The following is a 7912-nucleotide window of genomic DNA, read 5'->3' on the forward strand; positions in this document are numbered from 1 at the left end:
TACCTACGTAACTACACTGAAATAATTCCAAGAGCCTATTTTATCAGACGCTACACATACATTTTACCCCTAGTCTGACACGTTCACTTCAAATGAATCGTTATACGTATCATATCATAAACAGTTCCGATTGAAAAGCCTTCTAATAAATAAAACTAAATGTCACTTGCACATATCGGAGTTATATGCACATAACACGATCGATACATCAGCTGTGCATATAACCACAGACAAACAGACGTGTCACTTAGAAGAAAATGCGATAAAAATCATCGTCACGCAAACATAATCACCCTATGCTAATTATACTGTGGTACGCAAATCCACTGAGTAGATGGCGGTAGTGAGCAAACAGGAGCAAAACGATGCAAGCGCCAAAACGATGCAAGCGCCATGAGCGAGCGATTTGCGAACTACGGAATATTTGAATAATCCGTTAAAAAGTGAAACGATGAGAAATGAGTAGTGAGACGTCTGCTTGTCTGTGATATAACTTTGGCCGGGTGGAAAAGCAACATTGGCAGATAAAGTGGAACACGTTTTACAGAATTTCGCAATTCCAATAAGTGAGCTTCGTGGTCGTGCGGCTAGCGGCGTCGGTCATTTAGGCGTTGTATGTTCGATTCCCGCTCCAGCCGAGGAAACTTTTTTCAAAATGTGTAGAATATTATTGGAGTTGCATATGTTAATTGGCGCACCCTGCCCGCATGATAGAAGCAAAATGCATGACATATAACAGTATCATCATAGACTAATTTCAAGACCTCGATGTACCAAAGAAAACCATTAAATTTTCTGTGTCCAGTCCGGTACCCAATAAATATTCATTATCGTGTATTTTTTCCGTGTAAATTGCCTTTTGTGTAAATTATTTTTAGCGTGTTACACCGATCTGACAGCTCTGACAGTAAGGGACTGAACATAAATTACGTTAGGTGGGTACCGAGGATAGGTAAATCTAGAAATCCTCTACATAGAGATGAGCGGAAGTTACATATGTCGATTCGGCAACGCTGTTCGTTTTGTTTACAACAGCTTCCAACACTTGCCACAAAACTTGATGTTCAAACTTTTTGCGTGACTTTGTTGTGGTGTAAGTTGTTTTGTTTACGTTTGCTAATTATATTCGAACTTGTTTTCCCAAATTTTGAAAAAGATAACAGCACAATCGAAGAAATCTGACATGCATTGCAAAGAATAGCGCGAATAAAATCGGCAGAAGTGAATCAAGCAGCTGAAATGAAAGTTTTTTCGAGAAGAGCAGTGACAAAAGTTTCTTCATAAGCATAAACTTTTGATGGCAGAATTAATTAAATATTATCACAGACAAACAGACGTAACACTCTGATAATTCCCATCGTACACCGATTTGACGGTCTAATTGAAAATTTGATAGTTGGTCAAATGATCACCCGTAGCGCTCGCATAGTTTTTGTTCGAGTTTGACGTTTGCCCACTACCGCCACCTAGTTGATAGTCGGCCAAACTCAGTCCTTTTAGCATTGGGCGAATATGTTTCCGTGACTATTATCGTCGCACCACCAAATCGAAGTCGTCGCTTGAAGCACATGCGAAGTTGCAGCTGCGAAGTAAATTTGAATCTAATTTTTCTGTTGCGCATCATTAAGCTAATTAAGAGCTACAATATGCACTAATCCAAATTAAGTTGCGACAATTCTAAGTAGGTTAAAATTCAATTTTCGCGCGTTTGGTCACTTCGGATTTCGACCAAAAGCATAATATAATTTGAAACGAAAAATGTTGGAAATGTTACGTCTGTTTGTCTGTGATATTATCTTCTTACTAAATTTACATATGCCATCAAATTCTCGATAATAAAAATAAATATTTGTAATATGTAACCGTTCAAACAACGCCTTCCTACAAACGATAAACATGTTTATTTGGCTCAAACTTTGACAGTTTTCTCTGCTCGATTGGCTCACAATGGCCGCCTCCGCACATCTCTATAATGTAGGATTACTAGGTAAATCCAACGGAAGCTAACGATCCCTCCACATCTGGTGGCAGGAATGAGAACCCTATAGAACCCATATATGAAAAACGTGACTCCGCCAAAATTTCACGTGGCGCAGCATATGCAAAATGCACTTTTTTCACTTTTTCATATCGAATTCCGCATCGTAGAGAAACAAACGAGCACTTTTTGGAAAGAAAATTTACTTATCTTTCAGATGCGCTTAGATCCAGTAGGTACTTACGACGAGCTTACGAACAATAGGCCGTATGAATAAAGTTGAGTAAATACTCTTTACTAAATCTATGTGAAGCCTTGGAGCAAATCTCTGTGAAACTTCACAGAGATCTGAGTAAAGAGCATTTACTCAGCTTTATTCATGTGGCCTAATGTATATGATAAATTTGAGGAGCTCTTCCCGGATAAAAAATTACCATTCATTACATGGTAAATATTATTAACAAATGACTGGTTTTATTGTTCACAATAAAACACATAGTAGATATATTGTTACTTTTTACAATAGAAATCAAGCCCATATAGTTCGTGTAGTAATCTGATGAAGCAAATGCTTTCTTTTTATACCTTCCGACACCTTCCGGCAAGCGTCCGTGCATACCAGATTTAGACCATTGACTGACATTTTATATCCAAATGAATTTCTACGCCTGCTTATATGCTGCTATCATGTATTGTCTATAGTCCCTTATTATGCTCCTTACATTATCCGTTATGTCTACCCTTAAAAAATGCTTGAAGTCTCAGTGAGCATTTTTTTTTCATTTGTTTTGTCCTGTAAACGTGATGTTTTATTTTTTATATTTTGTATAGGAAATGTGTCCTCGACTTTAAAGTTTTTTTTATGCGTGTTTTGAACTCTCCATTTCGTCATCCTGCTTGCTTTCAAGTTACCGATATCAAACAGGTGGTTTTCCGTAATATAATGTATAAATCATTTAAGTTATATAAATTACTCATTATTTAATTTTCGATCTTCATTCGCCTTTCCGTCAGAATGTCAGATCATTTGGAAACCACTGACATTATTGGCATCACCTACCAAGAGAAATTCGGATCAAATAACTGTTTTCTATCTTACTAACAGAAACAACTTATTAAAACAACTGTGTAGATGTTACGATATACAAAGTTTCTAGTAACAATAAATGTCGCACTAACATTTCCTTTCTTTCATGATAACTGTATGAACAAGGCCGATGTTATTATTGACTTTTGAAAGCTTAGGGCTCTCGAAATGCACTGAGAATAGTAAGCTAATCAAAGACTTTTTTAGCTCTATGTTCATTTTGAGTTGTTCCAGTCAATCAGTGGAAAGCAAATACAAATTGCATGATCATTTCTTCTCATGTTTTCTTCGTTGCCCTGGCGTTGCGTTGCCCGTTCTACAAGCTTTATAAGTTCATTGAATGCTTCTGGTTTGCGTTCAACACCCTGTATATTCTTTGAAAATTCAACATTCCCATTATTAAAAGTTACTGTGTTTGAAACTCGTGCCTATATACTGTTTCACATTTTATGATATTTAAAATTTGTGCTACTTCTCGGTCATCCTTGTCTACCAGAAGTATTCGTAAAGAACGTGTTTCTTAGATATTGCACCCATATGGCACTGATGAGCAGAAAGCAACTTGCAAACCAATCAAAGCAATCTCATGTTTTACACAGCACATTGAATGTCAACTTGTTAAAGCTTATGAGTAGTAAATACATTTGAATGATGGTATTGGAAACCGTTCGTGAAAACTGTCAACTTTATTTTATTTAGCTCAACAGCTTCCAACGCTTTCCTTTAGAGCAACAGATTTAGAGATTCTTTTGAATGCCTATATAACATCGATTCAATCTGCTGTTGTTTCTCTCAATTTTTTTATCCTTTTTTTTTTGTGCAAGAAATCTTTTCCGTTCTCTGCCTTTGCCTATCAGAGAAACGTTTTGTTTTGGTTTACTGCCTATTTCCATCAGAAACCCTGTATTTTCATCTCCGCCCATGTCCGTCGGAGACTACTTCTATTTTAATTTTCTACGGCTTTCTGCCCTTGTCCGTCAGAAGCCTTTTTTACGTTAAATTTAATACATTCTACTACCAACTACGCCATTGTAGTAATCTGATGAAGCAAATGCTTTCTTTTTATACCTTCCGACACCTTCCGGCAAGCGTCCGTGCATACCAGATTTAGACCATTGACTGACATTTTATATCCAAATGAATTTCTACGCCTGCTTATATGCTGCTATCATGTATTGTCTATAGTCCCTTATTATGCTCCTTACAGTTCGTACAATAAGTGAACATTAGCTTTATTAGTGACTGATTGATTCGATTGTTTTTCAATAGTTGTATAATAATTTAAAGTTACTTTCAGTAAAAATAAATTTAAGTTGTTTTAAATAGTTGCAAAAGTGCCTGCGCAAAGTTCTCATGGACTTTTTATTAAAAAAGAGTTTATTTCTCAATTACACTTAAACACAATTTGTAACAAAAAAATAACAATAAGTATTATTGTTGCTTGGATCATGTTTGTATAATCAAATATAAAATCACCTGACATATTTTTTATAGTTTTCGTTTCAAATTTGAGTACAGTAGATGTTTCGGTTATCGAATGTTATTCGCTAAAACTGACAGACGTCAAGCCGTGTTGGCAGAGGAAGCTCTCAATGAATAACTGAGGAAGTACTTATAGAAAACTAGCTGAAAAGCAGGTTTAGCCAAGTGAGGATGTTAAGACAAGAAAAAGATGAACAATGATTTTTCTAATGTTTTCCAATATATTAAAGGAATCTAGTAAATAGTAAACTACCATTGATAACAATACAAATACAATTATACTTATGACACACATGTGATACAAGAATCACTGTAAAATTGCGCTTGAAATGAGTGCCATACTGAAAATTCTCTCAGTTCAAGTCAGTCTTGATAGAATTTTCTTGACACTGCGTACCGTTGTACAGGAATCACACTCGTATCAGATGTCTGTCCGGGGTATTAGTTTAATGGGGTCAATTGAACCGATGTTAAAATAAACATGCAATAATATTTGTTGTTATGTTAACAGATTTCGCCTTTGAAAAACCAAAGAATTCATATTTCTCGGTAACATTTTTCTCCAGCGTTTACAGATACTAATGGCCACATGAATTGTGAACGATTTATGGTATGGATCATACGACCTGAGGTCTGATTTGTGATATTTGGCAGTTATTTGAAAAGATTGAAGATAGATCTTATCAACAGCTGCCAAGCAATACATACCAGACAGACATCAGAGTGTTTGATTCTTATCATAAAATGTGCATATCATTCTGGCGGACGTTAGTGCTCATAAATGCTGGATATAAATGTTAGCGGGAAATATAAATTCTATGGATTTTCAAAAGCGAAAACTGCTTACAAATAACACCAAATATTATTGTATTTTTATTGTAACAACGATTCATTTGACGATATTCAATTTATTGTATTTGTATTGTAAGAACAATAAAAAACATTAGGATATATTGTTTTCTTTTGAAAAGTGCCCTAAAAATGTCTCATAAAATCACAATATAATTCTACTGTTTTTCGCGAAAAAATGTATGAAAAATTTCTCAAAATTTTATGGTTAAGATACATAACGACCTGAGACGAGACTCGCGAAGACGGTCTTCTTTTTCTCCACTTTGTTATTTTTTCTTCTTCCTATCTGTGTTGACATTATGTTTTGGGCTGGTGGTTCAAACACGTACGTGACCGCATCACCTCACATGCAGTGTGACTGAATCCCATTCACGCACAAAATCATGTTGAGGTGAAATTTTGCATCGCCAGCAATCGCCAAGCAAAGTAATCATTGGAATAGTTTGTTTTCAATTTATTTTTGAGAGTACAGGAGAAGAAAATGCTGCTCGGAGTGAATTTTGGCTTCAGAATTTATCTCGGATAGCAATACTTTCCTCGTTTTAGGTAACGTAATCAAACGGGCTACAACTGACAGCTCAGTTGGGCTGCATTTGACGTTGCTTTTTTTCCTCTTCGCGAGTCTCGTCTCAGATAACGACCACCATTTTTTATTGCAAAACTGCCATTTACCATTCGCCGAATGGTATACAACAATAGGGGTGATGGGGAGTGTGCTGTGCAAATTACAATATGTTTAATGGTAAATATTTTTCGAAAAAAAATGGTGTAACAATAAAATTTATTGTATTTTTATGATATTTTTTATCAGTGTGGGTGGGTGTCCTTCATCGTGTTACCACCGACGAACCGACCCAGGTAACCACTAAGCACTGTTGTAAACACTTGAAAGGCCATCTAGCAGCTTTTCAGTGTCAACAAGCTCTGCACAAGGTTTTCAAATGCTTATAGGCCCTGCAAACCTGTAACCGTTCGGTTCCAAAATGTACTTGATGGCTCCGCCACAATTCTTATTTTCCCAAATTTTCCCCTTAATTAGACCCTGTAATAAAGGAACGCACACACTCCCTGTAAACAGGTAACGAGTGAGTGCTTGTTCCACTTTCACGTCATACCGTGTCCATGAAATGCGTCCCAACTCGAGCAGTTTGAGCTCGGGCAAAACAAAACACAGCCCTGAAAGTACTCACCTCGTCCCATAGATGGTGTTAGCTACAACAGGATGGGCAAACAGAAAATCATGAGCATAAATGCATATGCAGAATTCTATGCAAGCTGGCGGGTCTTATAAAAGCCTGACTGAAACTGGGGGATTTCTCTTTATTGCAAGTGATCCTCGAACAGAGTAGTAGTAGCGCGCGTGTGTAAATAGTAGTTTGAGGTGAATTTAGTGTAATACCTAATTATTGGTGAACGTTTTTTAATTATTCGTGTTTTCTTTTCTAAATTTAGGATCAGTTAAATCGTTCGTTTGTTAAAAGTTAAAAATGTTTGTTAGTTTGTTAGTATGTAAAAATGTTTGTTAGTACGTTAAAAATGTAATAGTACGGAACGTGTGAGTTAAAATGTGTTAGTACGGTTAGTATTGTGAACAGTAAGATTATAACTTGAATAATAATTAACCGTTAAAATTATAGTTAAACCAAACATACAAAGAACGAACAATAGAACAATGAACGAAAAACAACGTGTTAGCTAAAACAAAACAAGAAAAAGGTACGTAACAAAGGTGACTAGACAATCAGTGAAGTTAGAGGTTAGGTACAGTGACGTCATAGGGTACTAATCCGTGATGACCAGGTCCATACTTGGGACCTTTTTCTTTTCTACTCTTTTTGCTGAGTTTCCGACAGTGCGAGAAGCCGTGAATGTGTGTGGTGGAAGTGCGCGCAGTTTTCCTGTTCAGGACGCGACCCTGAACTCGGCCCAGCATTCCGAGGAGTAGCTCCGTGCCGCCATTGCTCTTGGCCGCGCGATTAGGCACTTTCGACGCAGCCAGCCTTTCTGCAGCCGCCATCTTCCCGCACCTGCACGAGCCGATCAGCACCAACACCGACAATAGCCCGGCCTTTCCGAAGTCGGCAGGCGTCCGTCGAACTCTCCTTCAACGTTCCCGACGCCTGCTTCCACGACCAGCATCGATCGGCGATCCACGATCGGCTCACTAGCCACCAGCTACACCACCAACAACGATCCGGAACATTGTGTTAAAAGCATGCAAGTACCCATTTTGTGACGTCACTCAATAAATAATTGTAAATAGAAACCTCAGGTGTAGCGCGTTTTGGAAAGAGGCACCAAAAGTTAAGATTTGTTCACCATTTTGTGTTTGTGTCGTTCTCCGGGTTCGCAAAGGAACCTCCAAGCCTCGCTTTTCCTGGATCACTGCCGTAGGAGTATTCCCCCCCCCCCTTTTAGATGATTCGTTTGCCAATTCTCCATGGTGAGACCTCTATGGGCAGGTTTCCATTCAGTTATAGCTCCTGCGAGATTAGGCCATCCACGGCATGTGT

The 7912-nt window shown here is 37.6% G+C and overlaps 1 long non-coding RNA gene across 1 annotated transcript; it reads left to right on the plus strand.

Moving 5' to 3' along the window:
• Window positions 1-6368: 6368 nt before the first annotated feature.
• LOC109422550 (uncharacterized) lies at window positions 6369-7665 on the plus strand. Its single transcript, XR_009998746.1, has 2 exons — window positions 6369-6780; window positions 6852-7665. It is a non-coding gene; the product is annotated as an uncharacterized LOC109422550 (long non-coding RNA).
• The last annotated feature ends 247 nt before the right edge of the window (window positions 7666-7912 follow it).

Source organism: Aedes albopictus, chromosome 3 (assembly GCF_035046485.1).
Source record: "Aedes albopictus strain Foshan chromosome 3, AalbF5, whole genome shotgun sequence".
Taxonomy (NCBI): Eukaryota; Metazoa; Arthropoda; class Insecta; order Diptera; family Culicidae; genus Aedes; species Aedes albopictus.